This window comes from Idiotropiscis lumnitzeri, unplaced genomic scaffold (assembly GCF_059441095.1).
Source record: "Idiotropiscis lumnitzeri isolate Australia: NSW breed Sydney's pygmy pipehorse unplaced genomic scaffold, RoL_Ilum_1.0 HiC_scaffold_85, whole genome shotgun sequence".
NCBI classification, from domain to species: Eukaryota; Metazoa; Chordata; class Actinopteri; order Syngnathiformes; family Syngnathidae; genus Idiotropiscis; species Idiotropiscis lumnitzeri.
The window spans coordinates 167,140-188,722 of NW_028283623.1; positions in this window are offsets into that span (position 1 = coordinate 167,140).

The window sequence follows — 21,583 nt, forward strand, 5'->3', positions numbered from 1 at the left end:
TCTTTTTGTATTTATTTAATTACTCCGACTTTTACCTGCTGGTACGCCGTCCGGTGTGCCCTGTGAAATGAAAGGTGGCATTCTTTATTTATTCATTCATTTATTCATTCATAACTGACAGCCTCGCGCTCCGCTCGTGCCCGGGCAGAAGAGGTGCTCCAATTCGGCTTCACTGTGACACACGCCCGCCCTCCTCCCCCGGAGCTTCCATTCGGTTAAACTTAGGGGCCGCTTGGCACCGCCCGTGCCCGGGGAAGGTGCTCCTCTTCGGCTTACTGTGACGCGAGCATGCCCTCCTCCTGCGGAGCTTCCATTCGGTTAAACTTAGGGGCCGCTTGGAACCGCCCGTGCCCGGGGAAGGTGCTCCTCTTCGGCTTACTGTGACGCGAGCATGCCCTCCTCCTCCGGAGCTTCCATTCGGTTAAACTTAGGGGCCGCTTGGCACCGCCCGTGCCCGGGGAAGGTGCTCCTCTACGGCTTAACTGCCACGCACGCCGGCCGGAGCTCTGGTACGGTCCGAACCGCGCGAAACGTCGCCACCGATCGTGTCCGGGGGAACGTGCTCTCTTCGTCCACTCTCCTCTTCGCCCACGCTCTTCTTCGGCGCACGCCGGCCGTCTAACTGCTCCAGCGCCCCGTCGTGCCGCTCGGCGAAACTACAATGCCCCCGAATATTTTTTAGACCCGCGAAGCACTGAACCCGCGAAAGGTGAACCGCGAAGTAGCGAGGGTTCACTGTATGTATAAGACCAAGACCTACAAAAAAGTCTCTTGGAGCAATGAGCTAGGTTTTACAGGAAGTCGGCCATTTTGAATTTACTTAAAAGGGGGCGGGTCACCACAATGGACTTTGTGTAGAAATTATTATTGGGGCCCGACAGCGACCGCGGCGAGGTCCCTATTGTTTTTGTAGAAATTATTATTATTATTATTTTTCCGATTGTTCGATCGCATTTTTGACCCCCGAAACATGCACAAAAACTCACCAAACTTGGCAGTCTCATCGGGCATGGCGAAAAATTTGATATTTTAACGTCTAATATGAACAGGAAGTGAGTTATGAATTTTTGAAAGTCCGATTTTTGCCCTTTTTTGCATGTTTACAGGGGTCATTCTTTTGCACCCTGATCCTAAAGGCTTCATCTGATTGCCTTAAAATTCTGTCTGGAGCATCTTAAGACCTGGGACAAACACTGGGGCTAAAAATTTTTGTTTCCGAAATACTATATGACGGGGGCGGGGCTTCAAAGTTTTCACTTAAGATTTCCTTCGCCGCAATGGACAAAATGCTTAATAACTCTCCTGCACGTGCTGCTAAAAATCCAAAACTTCACATGTACATAAAGAGTCGGTACCTGAAGACATCTATATGTTTATATTCAGTTATACACCTTGCGCCAATCAATATCATTTTTTACATTTTGACGTACTGCACGGTGCCCTTTTAACGAATCTGATTGAAAATTGGCTAGAAAAGACTCAAGACATTGATCTTACTCTATCCCTATTTTTGTGACTTTCCTTCGAAGGGCGTGGCTATTACGGTGCCGCAGAGTCTGATTATTCTCCGTGGCAACAAAAGTTCCTGCAAAATGATTCAGATGATCCATCTTCTCGAAATTTTTCACATTTGAGGATATTCAGGCCCTGAAGACGGCTGCCAACTTATTTTTGATCGCAGTGGTAGCGCCACCAACTGGTTAAAACAAATACAAATTATTTTCGTTGATGTTTTTCTCCGGGCAGGTTAACAAAATCTACCTTATATTTGCTCGGATGAGTGTTTAGGCCTTGAGGATGTCACAATACGAAAGTCTTTCGCCTTCTTCAGAGTTTCACATGATGGTGTCTTGTGACCCGTCTTTATCAGCTGATGTTCCATGAGGGCGTGACTTACCTGTCACGAGAATGAAGGCAAGTCACGCCCCCCGCTGTCCGTTCACTCCGCCAAGATGCTGGTCCAGGTGGTAGAGAGGATGAAGGCTCCCTTGTCTCTGTTCATGGTTTTTATGCCTCGCTTGCAGATCTCAATGGCCTCTCTGATCCAGCGCTGTTGTTTGTTCTCTTCTGTGCGGATGACCCTGCCCTTCTCCCGGTCCATGATGTGGTTTTCCCTTTTGCAGTGGTCAGTGATTGCTGATTTGTAATGTTCATGTTGTGCTTGTTCTTTTACTGCTCTGATTTTTTTCATTTTTTTGACAGGTAAGTCACACCCTCATGGAACATCAGCTCAAGACACCATCATGCGACACTCTGAAGAAGGCGAAAGACTCGCCGAAACATGTCAGTGAAAAAATTAACCTAAAACATAATTGTCTGCTTTTAATGAATCAGTCAAATATCAATAATAAGAAGACAAAATGAACCTAATACAAATAAATGAATGCTTAATAACTCCCCTGCACATGCTCCTAAAAATCCAAACCTTCACCTGTAAATAAAACGTCCCGACCTGAAGACATCTTAATGTTATTATTTTGTTATACACACAGTGCCGCCAAGTGGAATCAAAAATTTGTTTTTATTTTAATTTTCACGTACTGCACGGTGCCCTTTCGACGAATCCGACTGAAAATTAGTCAGAAAAGACTCAAGACAATGATCTTACTCTCTGCCGAATTTTGTGACGTTTTGGCAAAAGGCGTGGCTATTACGGTGCTGAAAAGTCCGATTGTACTCTGTGGCAACAAAAGCTCCAGCAACATGACTCAGGTGATCCTATCTTCTCGAAGTTGCACACATTTGAGGATACTTAAGCCCTGAAGACATCTACCAACTTATTTTTCATCGTAGTAGTAGCGCCACCAACTGGTAAAAGCTAATACAAGTTATTTTCTTGGATGTTTTTCTCCGTGCAACTCAACAAGGTCGCCCTCATATATGCTCGGATGACTGTTTCGGCCATGAGGATGTCCCAATACGAAATTCGTCCTTTTTCATGAAAAGTTGTGGGAGTGGCATTGCACTGTTCGGCAATAAAACAAAGCTGATTATGAGGTTCTAAATATGAACGACAACTCGTGAAACTTTACACACACATCAGGCCGAGCAAATTTATCAATATTTTATACGTTAGTTGTGCAGCTTTTTTGAAATGGCTCGCCATGGCCCTCGAGAAATGTTCAAAAAAGCAGCCCTGGTTGAGTGTTTCACCTCGCTTTTTGTAAATTTTATGGAGTACAGTGAACCCTCGGTTATCGCGGTTAATGGGGACCGAGACCACCCGCAAAAACTGAAAATCCGCGAAGTAGCGGCGCACCTTCAAAAATGCTTAAAAAAAATATACAATATATATAATAAATATATAAATATATATATATATATATATATATATATATATATATATATATATATATATATATACGGGGGGAGAGAGAGAGACAGAGAGTGAAATTCATGTTATAACAAAAAAAACAAATTATTATTAAAACTTATTATTTTTTTATTCCCCAACCATTCTTTTTGTATTTATTTAATTACTCCGACTTTTACCTGCTGGTACGCCGTCCGGTGTGCCCTGTGAAATGAAAGGTGGCATTCTTTATTTATTCATTCATTTATTCATTCATAACTGACAGCCTCGCGCTCCGCTCGTGCCCGGGCAGAAGAGGTGCTCCAATTCGGCTTCACTGTGACACACGCCCGCCCTCCTCCCCCGGAGCTTCCATTCGGTTAAACTTAGGGGCCGCTTGGCACCGCCCGTGCCCGGGGAAGGTGCTCCTCTTCGGCTTACTGTGACGCGAGCATGCCCTCCTCCTGCGGAGCTTCCATTCGGTTAAACTTAGGGGCCGCTTGGAACCGCCCGTGCCCGGGGAAGGTGCTCCTCTTCGGCTTACTGTGACGCGAGCATGCCCTCCTCCTCCGGAGCTTCCATTCGGTTAAACTTAGGGGCCGCTTGGCACCGCCCGTGCCCGGGAAAGGTGCTCCTCTACGGCTTAACTGCCACGCACGCTGGCCGGAGCTCTGGTACGGTCCGAACCGCGCGAAACGTCGCCACCGATCGTGTCCGGGGGAACGTGCTCTTCTTCGTCCACTCTCCTCTTCGCCCACGCTCTTCTTCGGCGCACGCCGGCCGTCTAACCGCTCCAGCGCCCCGTCGTGCCGCTCGGCGAAACTACAATGCCCCCGAATATTTTTTAGACCCGCGAAGCACTGAACCCGCGAAAGGTGAACCGCGAAGTAGCGAGGGTTCACTGTATGTATAAGACCAAGACCTACAAAAAAGTCTCTTGGAGCAATGAGCTAGGTTTTACAGGAAGTCGGCCATTTTTAATTTACTTAAAAGGGGGCGGGTCACCACAATGGACTTTGTGTAGAAATTATTATTGGGGCCCGAGCAGCGACCGCGGCGAGGTCCCTATTGTTTTTGTAGAAAATATTATTACTTTTATTATTATTATTATTATTATTATTATTAGGGCCTGAGCAGCGACCGCTGCGAAGTCCCTATTGTTTTTGTAGAAATTATTATTATTATTATTTTTCCGATTGTTCGATCGCATTTTTGACCCCCGAAACATGCACAAAAACTCACCAAACTTGGCAGTCTCATCGGGCATGGCGAAAAATTTGATATTTTAACGTCTAATATGAACAGGAAGTGAGTTATGAATTTTTGAAAGTCCGACTTTTGCCCTTTTTTGCATGTTTACAGGGGTCATTCTTTTGCACCCTGATCCTAAAGGCTTCATCTGATTGCCTTAAAGTTCTGTCTGGAGCATCTTAAGACCTGGGACAAACACTGGGGCTAAAATTTTTTGTTTCCGAAATACTATATGACGGGGGCGGGGCTTCAAAGTTTTCACTTAAGATTTCCTTCGCCGCAATGGACAAAATGCTTAATAACTCTCCTGCACGTGATGCTAAAAATCCAAAACTTCACATGTACATAAAGAGTCTGTACCTGAAGACATCTATATGTTTATATTCAGTTATACACCTTGCGCCAATCAATATAAATCTTTACATTTTGACGTACTGCACGGTGCCCTTTTAACGAATCCGACTGAAAATTGGCTAGAAAAGACTCAAGACATTGATCTTACTCTATCCCTATTTTTATGACTTTCCTTCAAAGGGCGTGGCTATTACGGTGCCGCAGAGTCTGATTATTCTCCGTGGCAACAAAAGTTCCTGCAAAATGATTCAGATGATCCATCTTCTGGAAATCTTTCACATTTGAGGATATTCAGGCCCTGAAGACGGCTGCCAACTTATTTTTGATCGCAGTGGTAGCGCCACCAACTGGTTAAAACAAATACAAATTATTTTCGTTGATGTTTTTCTCCGGGCAGGTTAACAAAATCTACCTTATATTTGCTCGGATGAGTGTTTAGGCCTTGAGCATGTCACAATACGAAAGTCTTTCGCCTTCTTCAGAGTGTCACATGATGGTGTCTTGTGACCCGTCTTTATCAGCTGATGTTCCATGAGGGCGTGACTTACCTGTCACAAGAATGAAGGCAAGTCACGCCCCCCGCTGTCCGTTCACTCCGCCAAGATGCTGGTCCAGGTGGTAGAGAGGATGAAGGCTCCCTTGTCTCTGTTCATGGTTTTTATGCCTCGCTTGCAGATCTCAATGGCCTCTCTGATCCAGCGCTGTTGTTTGTTCTCTTCTGTGCGGATGACCCTGCCCTTCTCCCGGTCCATGATGTGGTTTTCCCTTTTGCAGTGGTCAGTGATTGCTGATTTGTAATGTTCATGTTGTGCTTGTTCTTTTACTGCTCTGATTTTTTCATTTTTTTGACAGGTAAGTCACACCCTCATGGAACATCAGCTCAAGACACCATCATGCGACACTCTGAAGAAGGCGAAAGACTCGCCGAAACATGTCAGGTAAAAAATTAACCTAAAACATAATTGTCTGCTTTTAATGAATCAGTCAAATATCAATAATAAGAAGACAAAATGAACCTAATACAAATAAAGGAATGCTTAATAACTCCCCTGCACATGCTCCTAAAAATCCAAACCTTCACCTGTAAATAAAACGTCCCGACCTGAAGACATCTTAATGTTATTATTTTGTTATACACACAGTGCCGCCAAGTGGAATCAAAAATTTGTTTTTATTTTAATTTTCACGTACTGCACGGTGCCCTTTTGACGAATCCGACTGAAAATTAGTCAGAAAAGACTCAAGACAATGATCTTACTCTCTGCCGAATTTTGTGACGTTTTGGCAAAAGGCGTGGCTATTAAGGTGCTGAAAAGTCCGATTGTACTCTGTGGCAACAAAAGCTCCGGCAACATGACTCAGATGATCCTATCTTCTCGAAGTTGTACACATTTGAGGATACTTCAGCCCTGAAGACATCTACCAACTTATTTTACATCGTAGTAGTAGCGCCACCAACTGGTAAAAGCTAATACAAGTTATTTTCTTGGATGTTTTTCTCCGTGCAACTCAACAAGGTCGCCCTCATATATGCTCGGATGACTGTTTCGGCCATGAGGATGTCACAATACGAAATTCGTGATTTTTCGTGAAAAGTTGTGGAGTGGCATTGCACTGTTCGGCAATAAAACAAAGCTGATTATGAGGTTCTAAATATGAACGACAACTCGTAAAACTTTACACACACATCAGGCCGAGCAAATTTATCAATATTTTATACGTTAGTTGTGCAGCTTTTTTGAAATGGCTCGCCATGGCCCTCGAGAAATGTTAAAAAAAAGCAGCTCTGGTTGAGTGTTTCACCTCGCTTTTTGTAAATTTTATGGAGTACAGTGAACCCTCGGTTATCGCGGTTAATGGGGACCGAGACCACCCGCGAAAACTGAAAATCCGCGAAGTAGCGGCGCACCTTCAAAAATGCAAAAAAAAAATATACAATATATATAATAAATATATAAATATATATATATATATATATATATATATATATATATATATATATATATATATATATATATACGGGGGGAGAGAGAGAGAGAGAGTGAAATTCATGTTATAACAAAAAAACCAAATTATTATTAAAACGTATTATTTTTTTATTCCCCAGCCATTCTTTTTGTATTTATTTAATTACTCCGACTTTTACCTGCTGGTACGCCGTCCGGTGTGCCCTGTGAAATGAAAGGTGGCATTCTTTATTTATTTATTCATTTATTCATTCATAACTGACAGCCTCGCGCTCCGCTCGTGCCCGGGCAGAAGAGGTGCTCCATTTTGGCTTAACTGTGACACACGCCCGCCCTCCTCCCCCGGAGCTTCCATTCGGTTAAACTTAGGGGCCGCTTGGCACCGCCCGTGCCCGGGGAAGGTGCTCCTCTTCGGCTTACTGTGACGCGAGCATGCCCTCCTCCTGCGGAGCTTCCATTCGGTTAAACTTAGGGGCCGCTTGGAACCGCCCGTGCCCGGGGAAGGTGCTCCTCTTCGGCTTACTGTGACGCGAGCATGCCCTCCTCCTCCGGAGCTTCCATTCGGTTAAACTTAGGGGCCGCTTGGCACCGCCCGTGCCCGGGGAAGGTGCTCCTCTACGGCTTAACTTCCACGCACGCCGGCCGGAGCTCTGGTACGGTCCGAACCGCGCGAAACGTCGCCACCGATCGTGTCCGGGGGAACGTGCTCTTCTTCGTCCACTCTCCTCTTCGCCCACGCTCTTCTTCGGCGCACGCCGGCCGTCTAACCGCTCCAGCGCCCCGTCGTGCCGCTCGGCGAAACTACAATGCCCCCGAATATTTTTTATACCCGCGAAGCACTGAACCCGCGAAAGGTGAACCGCGAAGTAGCGAGGGTTCACTGTATGTATAAGACCAAGACCTACAAAAAAGTCTCTTGGAGCAATGAGCTAGGTTTTACAGGAAGTCGGCCATTTTGAATTTACTTAAAAGGGGGCGGGTCACCACAATGGACTTTGTGTAGAAATTATTATTGGGGCCCGAGCAGCGACCGCGGCGAGGTCCCTATTGTTTTTGTAGAAAATATTATTACTTTTATTATTATTATTATTATTATTATTAGGGCCTGAGCAGCGACCGCTGCGAAGTCCCTATTGTTTTTGTAGAAATTATTATTATTATTATTTTTCCGATTGTTCGATCGCATTTTTGACCCCCGAAACATGCACAAAAACTCACCAAACTTGGCAGTCTCATCGGGCATGGCGAAAAATTTGATATTTTAACGTCTAATATGAACAGGAAGTGAGTTATGAATTTTTGAAAGTCCGACTTTTGCCCTTTTTTGCATGTTTACAGGGGTCATTCTTTTGCACCCTGATCCTAAAGGCTTCATCTGATTGCCTTAAAATTCTGTCTGTAGCATCTGAAGACCTGGGACAAACACTGGGGCTAAAATTTTTTGTTTCCGAAATACTATATGACGGGGGCGGGGCTTCAAAGTTTTCACTTAAGATTTCCTTCGCCGCAATGGACAAAATGCTTAATAACTCTCCTGCACATGCTGCTAAAAATCCAAAACTTCACATGTACATAAAGAGTCTGTACCTGAAGACATCTATATGTTTATATTCAGTTATACACCTTGCGCCAATCAATATCATTTTTTACATTTTGACGTACTGCACGGTGCCCTTTTAACGAATCTGATTGAAAATTGGCTAGAAAAGACTCAAGACATTGATCTTACTCTATCCCTATTTTTGTGACTTTCCTTCGAAGGGCGTGGCTATTACGGTGCCGCAGAGTCTGATTATTCTCCGTGGCAACAAAAGTTCCTGCAAAATGATTCAGATGATCCATCTTCTCGAAATTTTTCACATTTGAGGATATTCAGGCCCTGAAGACGGCTGCCAACTTATTTTTGATCGCAGTGGTAGCGCCACCAACTGGTTAAAACAAATACAAATTATTTTCGTTGATGTTTTTCTCCGGGCAGGTTAACAAAATCTACCTTATATTTGCTCGGATGAGTGTTTAGGCCTTGAGCATGTCACAATACGAAAGTCTTTCGCCTTCTTCAGAGTGTCACATGATGGTGCCTTGTGACCCGTCTTTATCAGATGATGTTCCATGAGGGCGTGACTTACCTGTCACAAGAATGAAGGCAAGTCACGCCCCCCGCTGTCCGTTCACTCCGCCAAGATGCTGGTCCAGGTGGTAGAGAGGATGAAGGCTCCCTTGTCTCTGTTCATGGTTTTTATGCCTCGCTTGCAGATCTCAATGGCCTCTCTGATCCAGCGCTGTTGTTTGTTCTCTTCTGTGCGGATGACCCTGCCCTTCTCCCGGTCCATGATGTGGTTTTCCCTTTTGCAGTGGTCAGTGATTGCTGATTTGTAATGTTCATGTTGTGCTTGTTCTTTTACTGCTCTGATTTTTTTCATTTTTTTGACAGGTAAGTCACACCCTCATGGAACATCAGCTCAAGACACCATCATGCGACACTCTGAAGAAGGCGAAAGACTCGCCGAAACATGTCAGTGAAAAAATTAACCTAAAACATAATTGTCTGCTTTTAATGAATCAGTCAAATATCAATAATAAGAAGACAAAATGAACCTAATACAAATAAATGAATGCTTAATAACTCCCCTGCACATGCTCCTAAAAATCCAAACCTTCACCTGTAAATAAAACGTCCCGACCTGAAGACATCTTAATGTTATTATTTTGTTATACACACAGTGCCGCCAAGTGGAATCAAAAATTTGTTTTTATTTTAATTTTCACGTACTGCACGGTGCCCTTTTGACGAATCCGACTGAAAATTAGTCAGAAAAGACTCAAGACAATGATCTTACTCTCTGCCGAATTTTGTGACGTTTTGGCAAAAGGCGTGGCTATTACGGTGCTGAAAAGTCCGATTGTACTCTGTGGCAACAAAAGCTCCGGCAACATGACTCAGATGATCCTATCATCTCGAAGTTGTACACATTTGAGGATACTTCAGCCCTGAAGACATCTACCGACTTATTTTTCATCGTAGTAGTAGCGCCACCAACTGGTAAAAGCTAATACAAGTTATTTTCTTGGATGTTTTTCTCCGTGCAACTCAACAAGGTTGCCCTCATATATGCTCGGATGACTGTTTCGGCCATGAGGATGTCACAATACGAAATTTGTCCTTTTTCGTGAAAAGTTTTGGGAGTGGCATTGCACTGTTCGGCAATAAAACAACGCTGATTATGAGGTTCTAAATATGAACGACAACTCGTGAAACTTAACACACACATCAGGCCGAGCAAATTTATCAATATTTTATACGTTAGTTGTGCAGCTTTTTTGAAATGGCTCGCCATGGCCCTCGAGAAATGTTAAAAAAAGCAGCCCTGATTGAGTGTTTCACCTCGCTTTTTGTAAATTTTATGGAGTACAGTGAACCCTCGGTTATCGCGGTTAATGGGGACCGAGACCACCCGCGAAAACTGAAAATCCGCGAAGTAGCGGCGCACCTTCAAAAATGCTTAAAAAAAATATACAATGTATATAATAAATATATATATATATATATATATATACGGGGAGAGAGAGAGTGAAATTCATTTTATAACAAAAAAACCAAATTATTATTAAAACGTATTATTTTTTTATTCCCCAGCCATTCTTTTTGTATTTATTTAATTACTCCGACTTTTACCTGCTGGTACGCCGTCCGGTGTGCCCTGTGAAATGAAAGGTGGCATTCTTTATTTATTTATTCATTTATTCATTCATAACTGACAGCCTCGCGCTCCGCTCGTGCCCGGGCAGAAGAGGTGCTCCAATTCGGCTTAACTGTGACACACGCCCGCCCTCCTCCCCCGGAGCTTCCATTCGGTTAAACTTAGGGGCCGCTTGGCACCGCCGTTCCCGGGGAAGGTGCTACTCTTCGGCTTACTGTGACGCGAGCATGCCCTCCTCCTCCGGAGCTTCCATTCGGTTAAACTTAGGGGCCGCTTGGAACCGCCCATGCCCGGGGAAGGTGCTCCTCTTCGGCTTACTGTGACGCGAGCATGCCCTCCTCCTCCGGAGCTTCCATTCGGTTAAACTCAGGGGCCGCTTGGAACCGCCCGTGCCCGGGGAAGGTGCTCCTCTTCGGCTTACTGTGACGCGAACATGCCCTCCTCCTCCGGAGCTTCCATTCGGTTAAACTTAGGGGCCGCTTGGCACCGCCCGTGCCCGGGGAAGGTGCTCCTCTATGGCTTAACTGCCACGCACGCCGGCCGGAGCTCTGGTACGGTCCGAACCGCGCGAAACGTCGCCACCGATCGTGTCCGGGGGAACGTGCGCTTCTTCGTCCACTCTCCTCTTCGCCCACGCTCTTCTTCGGCGCACGCCGGCCGTCTAACCGCTCCAGCGCCCCGTCGAGCCGCTCGGCGAAACTACAATGCCCCCGAATATTTTTTAGACCCGCGAAGCACTGAACCCGCGAAAGGTGAACCGCGAAGTAGCGAGGGTTCACTGTATGTATAAGACCAAGACCTACAAAAAAGTCTCTTGGAGCAATGAGCTAGGTTTTACAGGAAGTCGGCCATTTTGAATTTACTTAAAAGGGGGCGGGTCACCACAATGGACTTTGTGTAGAAATTATTATTGGGGCCCGAGCAGCGACCGCCGCGAGGTCCCTATTGTTTTTGTAGAAAATATTATTACTATTATTATTATTATTATTATTAGGGCCTGAGCAGCGACCGCTGCGAAGTCCCTATTGTTTTTGTAGGAATTATTATTATTATTATTTTTCCGATTGTTCGATCGCATTTTTGACCCCCGAAACATGCACAAAAACTCACCAAACTTGGCAGTCTCATCGGGCATGGCGAAAAATTTGATATTTTTTAACGTCTAATATGAACAGGAAGTGAGTTATGAATTTTTGAAAGTCCGACTTTTGCCCTTTTTTGCATGTTTACAGGGGTCATTCTTTTGCACCCTGATCCTAAAGGCTTCATCTGATTGCCTTAAAGTTCTGTCTGGAGCATCTTAAGACCTGGGACAAACACTGGGGCTAAAATTTTTTGTTTCCGAAATACTATATGACGGGGGCGGGGCTTCAAAGTTTTCACTTAAGATTTCCTTCGCCGCAATGGACAAAATGCTTAATAACTCTCCTGCACGTGCTGCTAAAAATCCAAAACTTCACATGTACATAAAGAGTCGGTACCTGAAGACATCTATATGTTTATATTCAGTTATACACCTTGCGCCAATCAATATAAATCTTTACATTTTGACGTACTGCACGGTGCCCTTTTAACGAATCCGATTGAAAATTGGCTAGAAAAGACTCAAGACATTGATCTTACTCTATCCCTATTTTTATGACTTTCCTTCAAAGGGCGTGGCTATTACGGTGCCGCAGAGTCTGATTATTCTCCGTGGCAACAAAAGTTCCTGCAAAATGATTCAGATGATCCATCTTCTGGAAATCTTTCACATTTGAGGATATTCAGGCCCTGAAGACGACTGCCAACTTAATTTTGATCGCAGTGGTAGCGCCACCAACTGGTTAAAACAAATACAAATTATTTTCGTTGATGTTTTTCTTTGGGCAGGTTAACAAAATCTACCTTATATTTGCTCGGATGAGTGTTTAGACCTTGAGGATGTCACAATACGAAAGTCTTTCGCCTTCTTCAGAGTGTCACATGATGGTGTCTTGTGACCCGTCTTTATCAGCTGATGTTCCATGAGGGCGTGACTTACCTGTCACGAGAATGAAGGCAAGTCACGCCCCCCGCTGTCCGTTCACTCCGCCAAGATGCTGGTCCAGGTGGTAGAGAGGATGAAGGCTCCCTTGTCTCTGTTCATGGTTTTTATGCCTCGCTTGCAGATCTCAATGGCCTCTCTGATCCAGCGCTGTTGTTTGTTCTCTTCTGTGCGGATGACCCTGCCCTTCTCCCGGTCCATGATGTGGTTTTCCCTTTTGCAGTGGTCAGTGATTGCTGATTTGTAATGTTCATGTTGTGCTTGTTCTTTTACTGCTCTGATTTTTTCATTTTTTTGACAGGTAAGTCACACCCTCATGGAACATCAGCTGATAAAGACGGGTCTCAAGACACCATCATGCGACACTCTGAAGAAGGCAAAAGACTCGCCGAAACATGTCAGGTAAAAAATTAACCTCAAACATAATTGTCTGCTTTTAATGAATCAGTCAAATATCAATAATAAGAAGACAAAATGAACCTAATACAAATAAATGAATGCTTAATAACTCCCCTGCACATGCTCCTAAAAATCCAAACCTTCACCTGTAAATAAAACGTCCCGACCTGAAGACATCTTAATGTTATTATTTTGTTATACACACAGCGCCGCCAAGTGGAATCAAAAATTTGTTTTTATTTTAATTTTCACGTACTGCACGGTGCCCTTTTGACGAATCCGACTGAAAATTTGTCAGAAAAGACTCAAGACAATGATCTTACTCTCTGCCGAATTTTGTGACGTTTTGGCAAAAGGCGTGGCTATTACGGTGCTGAAAAGTCCGATTGTACTCTGTGGCAACAAAAGCTCCGGCAACATGACTCAGATGATCCTATCTTCTCGAAGTTGTACACATTTGAGGATAATTCAGCCCTGAAGACATCTACCGACTTATTTTTCATCGTAGTAGTAGCGCCACCAACTGGTAAAAGCTAATACAAGTTATTTTCTTGGATGTTTTTCTCCGTGCAACTCAACAAGGTCGCCCTCATATATGCTCGGATGACTGTTTCGGCCATGAGGATGTCACAATACGAAATTTGTCCTTTTTCGTGAAAAGTTGTGGGAGTGGCATTGCACTGTTCGGCAATAAAACAACGCTGATTATGAGGTTCTAAATATGAACGACAACTCGTGAAACTTTACACACACATCAGGCCGAGCAAATTTATCAATATTTTATACGTTAGTTGTGCAGCTTTTTTTAAATGGCTCGCCATGGCCCTCGAGAAATGTTAAAAAAAGCAGCCCTGATTGAGTGTTTCACCTCGCTTTTTGTAAATTTTATGGAGTACAGTGAACCCTCGGTTATCGCGGTTAATGGGGACCGAGACCACCCGCGAAAACTGAAAATCCGCGAAGTAGCGGCGCACCTTCAAAAATGCTTAAAAAAAATATACAATATATATAATAAATATATATATATATATATATATATATATATATACGGGGAGAGAGAGAGTGAAATTCATTTTATAACAAAAAAACCAAATTATTATTAAAACGTATTATTTTTTTATTCCCCAGCCATTCTTTTTGTATTTATTTAATTACTCCGACTTTTACCTGCTGGTACGCCGTCCGGTGTGCCCTGTGAAATGAAAGGTGGCATTCTTTATTTATTTATTCATTTATTCATTCATAACTGACAGCCTCGCGCTCCGCTCGTGCCCGGGCAGAAGAGGTGCTCCAATTTGGCTTAACTGTGACACACGCCCGTCCTCCTCCCCCGGAGCTTCCATTCGGTTAAACTTAGGGGCCGCTTGGCACCGCCCGTGCCCGGGGAAGGTGCTCCTCTTCGGCTTACTGTGACGCGAGCATGCCCTCCTCCTCCGGAGCTTCCATTCGGTTAAACTTAGGGGCCGCTTGGAACCGCCCGTGCCCGGGGAAGGTGCTCCTCTTCGGCTTACTGTGACGCGAGCATGCCCTCCTCCTCCGGAGCTTCCATTCGGTTAAACTTAGGGGCCGCTTTGCACCGCCCGTGCCCGGGGAAGGTGCTCCTCTACGGCTTAACTGCCACGCACGCTGGCCGGAGCTCTGGTACGGTCCGAACCGCGCGAAACGTCGCCACCGATCGTGTCCGGGGGAACGTGCTCTTCTTCGTCCACTCTCCTCTTCGCCCACGCTCTTCTTCGGCGCACGCCGGCCGTCTAACCGCTCCAGCGCCCCGTCGTGCCGCTCGGCGAAACTACAATGCCCCCGAATATTTTTTAGACCCGCGAAGCACTGAACCCGCGAAAGGTGAACCGCGAAGTAGCGAGGGTTCACTGTATGTATAAGACCAAGACCTACAAAAAAGTCTCTTGGAGCAATGAGCTAGGTTTTACAGGAAGTCGGCCATTTTGAATTTACTTAAAAGGGGGCGGGTCACCACAATGGACTTTGTGTAGAAATTATTATTGGGGCCCGAGCAGCGACCGCGGCGAGGTCCCAATTGTTTTTGTAGAAAATATTATTACTTTTATTATTATTATTATTATTATTATTAGGGCCTGAGCAGCGACCGCTGCGAAGTCCCTATTGTTTTTGTAGAAATTATTATTATTATTATTTTTCCGATTGTTCGATCGCATTTTTGACCCCCGAAACATGCACAAAAACTCACCAAACTTGGCAGTCTCATCGGGCATGGCGAAAAATTTGATATTTTAACGTCTAATATGAACAGGAAGTGAGTTATGAATTTTTGAAAGTCCGACTTTTGCCCTTTTTTGCATGTTTACAGGGGTCATTCTTTTGCACCCTGATCCTAAAGGCTTCATCTGATTGCCTTAAAATTCTGTCTGTAGCATCTGAAGACCTGGCACAAACACTGGGGCTAAAATTTTTTGTTTCCGAAATACTATATGACGGGGGCGGGGCATCAAAGTTTTCACTTAAGATTTCCTTCGCCGCAATGGACAAAATGCTTAATAACTCTCCTGCACATGCTGCTAAAAATCCAAAACTTCACATGTACATAAAGAGTCTGTACCTGAAGACATCTATATGTTTATATTCAGTTATACACCTTGCGCCAATCAATATCATTTTTTACATTTTGACGTACTGCACGGTGCCCTTTTAACGGATCTGATTGAAAATTGGCTAGAAAAGACTCAAGACATTGATCTTACTCTATCCCTATTTTTGTGACTTTCCTTCGAAGGGCGTGGCTATTACGGTGCCGCAGAGTCTGATTATTCTCCGTGGCAACAAAAGTTCCTGCAAAATGATTCAGATGATCCATCTTCTCGAAGTTTTTCACATTTGAGGATATTCAGGCCCTGAAGACGGCTGCCAACTTATTTTTGATCGCAGTGGTAGCGCCACCAACTGGTTAAAACAAATACAAATTATTTTCGTTGATGTTTTTCTCCGGGCATGTTAACAAAATCTACCTTATATTTGCTCGGATGAGTGTTTAGGCCTTGAGCATGTCACAATATGAAAGTCTTTCGCCTTCTTCAGAGTGTCACATGATGGTGTCTTGTGACCCGTCTTTATCAGCTGATGTTCCATGAGGGCGTGACTTACCTGTCACAAGAATGAAGGCAAGTCACGCCCCCCGCTGTCCGTTCACTCCGCCAAGATGCTGGTCCAGGTGGTAGAGAGGATGAAGGCTCCCTTGTCTCTGTTCATGGTTTTTATGCCTCGCTTGCAGATCTCAATGGCCTCTCTGATCCAGCGCTGTTGTTTGTTCTCTTCTGTGCGGATGACCCTGCCCTTCTCCCGGTCCATGATGTGGTTTTCCCTTTTGCAGTGGTCAGTGATTGCTGATTTGTAATGTTCATGTTGTGCTTGTTCTTTTACTGCTCTGATTTTTTTCATTTTTTTGACAGGTAAGTCACACCCTCATGGAACATCAGCTCAAGACACCATCATGCGACACTCTGAAGAAGGCGAAAGACTCGCCGAAACATGTCAGGTAAAAAATTAACCTAAAACATAATTGTCTGCTTTTAATGAATCAGTCAAATATCAATAATAAGAAGACAAAATGAACCTAATACAAATAAATGAATGCTTAATAACTCCCCTGCACATGCTCCTAAAAATCCAAACCTTCACCTGTAAATAAAACGTCCCGACCTGAAGACATCGTAATGTTATTATTTTGTTATACACACAGTGCCGCCAAGTGGAATCAAAAATTTGTTTTTATTTTAATTTTCACGTACTGCACGGTGCCCTTTTGACGAATCCGACTGAAAATTAGTCAGAAAAGACTCAAGACAATGATCTTACTCTCTGCCGAATTTTGTGACGTTTTGGCAAAAGGCGTGGCTATTAAGGTGCTGAAAAGTCCGATTGTACTCTGTGGCAACAAAAGCTCCGGCAACATGACTCAGATGATCCTATCTTCTCGAATTGTACACATTTGAGGATACTTCAGCCCTGAAGACATCTACCAACTTATTTTACATCGTAGTAGTAGCGCCACCAACTGGTAAAAGCTAATACAAGTTATTTTCTTGGATGTTTTTCTCCGTGCAACTCAACAAGGTCGCCCTCATATATGCTCGGATGACTGTTTCGGCCATGAGGATGTCACAATACGAAATTCGTCCTTTTTCGTGAAAAGTTGTGGGAGTGGCATTGCACTGTTCGGCAATAAAACAAAGCTGATTATTAGGTTCTAAATATGAACGACAACTCGTAAAACTTTACACACACATCAGGCCGAGCAAATTTATCAATATTTTATACGTTAGTTGTGCAGCTTTTTTGAAATGGCTCGCCATGGCCCTCGAGAAATGTTAAAAAAAGCAGCTCTGGTTGAGTGTTTCACCTCGCTTTTTGTAAATTTTATGGAGTACAGTGAACCCTCGGTTATCGCGGTTAATGGGGACCGAGACCACCCGCGAAAACTGAAAATCCGCGAAGTAGCGGCGCACCTTCAAAAATGCTTAAAAAAAATATACAATATATATAATAAATATATATATATATATATATACGGGGAGAGAGAGAGTGAAATTCATGTTATAACAAAAAAACCAAATTATTATTAAAACGTATTATTTTTTTATTCCCCAGCCATTCTTTTTGTATTTATTTAATTACTCCGACTTTTACCTGCTGGTACGCCGTCCGGTGTGCCCTGTGAAATGAAAGGTGGCATTCTTTATTTATTTATTCATTTATTCATTCATAACTGACAGCCTCGCGCTCCGCTCGTGCCCGGGCAGAAGAGGTGCTCCAATTTGGCTTAACTGTGACACACGCCCGCCCTCCTCCCCCGGAGCTTCCATTCGGTTAAACTTAGGGGCCGCTTGGCACCGCCCGTGCCCGGGGAAGGTGCTCCTCTTCGGCTTACTGTGACGTGAGCATGCCCTCCTCCTCCGGAGCTTCCATTCGGTTAAACTTAGGGGCCGCTTGGAACCGCCCGTGCCCGGGGAAGGTGCTCCTCTACGGCTTAACTGCCACGCACGCCGGCCGGAGCTCTGGTACGGTCCGAACCGCGCGAAACGTCGCCACCGATCGTGTCCGGGGGAACGTGCTCTTCTTCGTCCACTCTCCTCTTCGCCCACGCTCTTCTTCGGCGCACGCCGGCCGTCTAATCTCTCCAGCGACCCGTCGTGCCGCTCGGCGAAACTACAATGCCCCAGAATATTTTTTAGACCCGCGAAGCACTGAACCCGCGAAAGGTGAACCGCGAAGTAGCGAGGGTTCACTGTATGTATAAGACCAAGACCTACAAAAAAGTCTCTTGGAGCAATGAGCTAGGTTTTACAGGAAGTCGGCCATTTTGAATTTACTTAAAAGGGGGCGGGTCACCACAATGGACTTTGTGTAGAAATTATTATTGGGGCCCGAGCAGCGACCGCGGCGAGGTCCCTATTGTTTTTGTAGAAAACATTATTACTTTTATTATTATTATTATTATTATTATTAGGGCCTGAGCAGCGACCGCTGCGAAGTCCCTATTGTTTTTGTAGAAATTATTATTATTATTATTTTTCCGATTGTTCGATCGCATTTTTGACCCCCGAAACATGCACAAAAACTCACCAAACTTGGCAGTCTCATCGGGCATGGCGAAAAATTTGATATTTTAACGTCTTATATGAACAGGAAGTGAGTTATGAATTTTTGAAAGTCCGACTTTTGCCCTTTTTTGCATGTTTACAGGGGTCATTCTTTTGCACCCTGATCCTAAAGGCTTCATCTGATTGCCTTAAAATTCTGTCTGTAGCATCTGAAGACCTGGGACAAACACTGGGGCTAAAATTTTTTGTTTCCGAAATACTATATGACGGGGGCGGGGCTTCAAAGTTTTCACTTAAGATTTCCTTCGCCGCAATGGACAAAATGCTTAATAACTCTCCTGCACATGCTGCTAAATATCCAAAACTTCACATGTACATAAAGAGTCTGTACCTGAAGACATCTATAAGTTTATATTCAGTTATACACCTTGCGCCAATCAATATCATTTTTTACATTTTGACGTACTGCACGGTGCCCTTTTAACGAATCCGATTGAAAATTGGCTAGAAAAGACTCAAGACATTGATCTTACTCTATCCCTATTTTTATGACTTTCCTTCAAAGGGCGTGGCTATTACGGTGCCGCAGAGTCTGATTATTCTCCGTGGCAAAAAAAGTTCCTGCAAAATGATTCAGATGATCCATCTTCTGGAAATCTTTCACATTTGAGGATATTCAGGCCCTGAAGACGGCTGCCAACTTATTTTTGATCGCAGTGGTAGCGCCACCAACTGGTTAAAACAAATACAAATTATTTTCGTTGATGTTTTTCTCCGGGCAGGTGAACAAAATCTACCTTATATTTGCTCGGATGAGTGTTTAGGCCTTGAGCATGTCACAATACGAAAGTCTTTCGCCTTCTTCAGAGTGTCACATGATGGTGTCTTGTGACCCGTCTTTATCAGCTGATGTTCCATGAGGGCGTGACTTACCTGTCACAAGAATGAAGGCAAGTCACGCCCCCCGCTGTCCGTTCACTCCGCCAAAATGCTGCTCCAGGTGGTAGAGAGGATGAAGGCTCCCTTGTCTCTGTTCATGGTTTTTATGCCTCGCTTGCAGATCTCAATGGCCTCTCTGATCCAGCGCTGTTGTTTGTTCTCTTCGGTGCGGATGACCCTGCCCTTCTCCCGGTCCATGATGTGGTTTTCGCTTTTGCAGTGGTCAGTGATTGCTGATTTGTAATGTTCATGTTGTGCTTGTTCTTTTACTGCTCTGATTTTTCATTTTTTTGACAGGTAAGTCACACCCTCATGGAACATCAGCTGATAAAGACGGGTCTCAAGACACCATCATGCGACACTCTGAAGAAGGCGAAAGACTCGCCGAAACATGTCAGGTAAAAAATTAACCTAAAACATAATTGTCTGCTTTTAATGAATCAGTCAAATATCAATAATAAGAAGACAAAATGAACCTAATACAAATAAATGAATGCTTAATAACTCCCCTGCACATGCTCCTAAAAATCCAAACCTTCTGTCATGATACGCGTCGGGCATGACAGCCTTTTGTTATTGTTTTCGTCACCTCCCTGCCATGTGTCTTTTGTTATTGTTTTCGTCACCTCCCTGCCATGTGCTTTGTGTTATTGTTTTCGTTCTCACCAGCCACGCACCTGTTCCCAGTTCACGATCACACACCTGCTCCCCATCTGCTCCCCTGATTACCGGACTATTTATACCTCCCATGCCCTCAACCCAGTGTCGGGTCATTATCCCGTTTGGCTCCCTGTTGCTGCGTCACGGACTGTCACGACCGCTCCTAGATCTCGTTCCTGCTCTGGTTCTCGTTTCCGTCCTCGTTCCGGCCCTTTATCCTTGTCCCAGTTAGTCGCGTCCTGTTTGCCCTTGTTGTTTGTATCCTGCCTCGCTGTTTGTCCTCGTTTGATCCCTTCAATAAATTCCCCTTAACATCATCCATTTCCCTGCCTCCTCGCCTATTGGGTCCACCTCCTCCTTGCCATAAGGCAATCCTGACAGAATGACCCGACCCAGAAAAAAGGACCCAGCGAGGGGCTCGCGGCGGCGTCATGGACACCGCCGCACGGACCCCCCCCACCAACCCGCCGATCAGCTCAGCACCACGTCTGCCACGCTACCCGCTTACCCCGCTTACGAGGACGAGCTCGCAAGTGTCGTCTACATGCTGGACTCCCGCCGCACTGAGCTGAGTGCACAAATGGCCCAGATAGCGGAGCGGGTGGCCTCGATAGCGGCGAAGGGCGCCGCCGAGGCACCATCCCGGGAGACTCTCAAGGAGCTGACAGCCCAGATCGCGGCGCTGAAGGTCCAGACGGTGGAGAGCATGAGGCAGTCTCTCTCGCTGCAGGCCCAGCTGGCTGACAGAAAGCAGGCTGAAAGGGGTCACGCCTCCACGTCAGCTGCCGCAACCCATGTCGCCTCCACGCCAGCTGCAGCAGCCCATGCAGTCTCCCCGCCAGCTGCTGAGCCCTGCCACGGCTCCCCGCCAGCTGCTGAGTCCCTTCCCGGCTCCCCGCCAGCCGCAGCGCCCCTTCCCGGCTGCCCGCCAGCGGCTGAGTCCCTCCCCGGCTCCCCGCCAGCCGCAGCGTCCCTTCCCGGCTGCCCGCCAGCTGCTGAGTCCCTTCCCGGCTCCCCGCCAGCCGCAGCGTCCCTTCCCGGCTGCCCCCCAGCCGCAGCGTCCCATCCCGGCTCCTCGCCAGCTGCTGAACCCTGTTCCGGCTCCCCGGCAGCTGCCGAGCCCCTTCCCGGCTCCCCGCCAGCTGCCGAGCCCCTTCCCGGTTCCCCGCCAGCTGCCGAGCCCCGTCCCGGCGCTCTGCCAGCTGCTGAGCCCCGTCTCGGCTCCCCGCTAGCTGCTGAGCCCCATTCCGGCGCCCCGCCAGCTGCCGAGCCCCTTCCCGGCTCCCCGCCAGCTGCCGAGCCCCGTTCCGGCTCCACGCCAGCGGATGAGTCAAGTGCCGGCTCCCCGCCAGCGGATGAGTCCTGTTCCGGCTCCTCCCCAGCTGTTGAGTCCCGTCCGGACTTCCTGCCAGCTGCTGAAC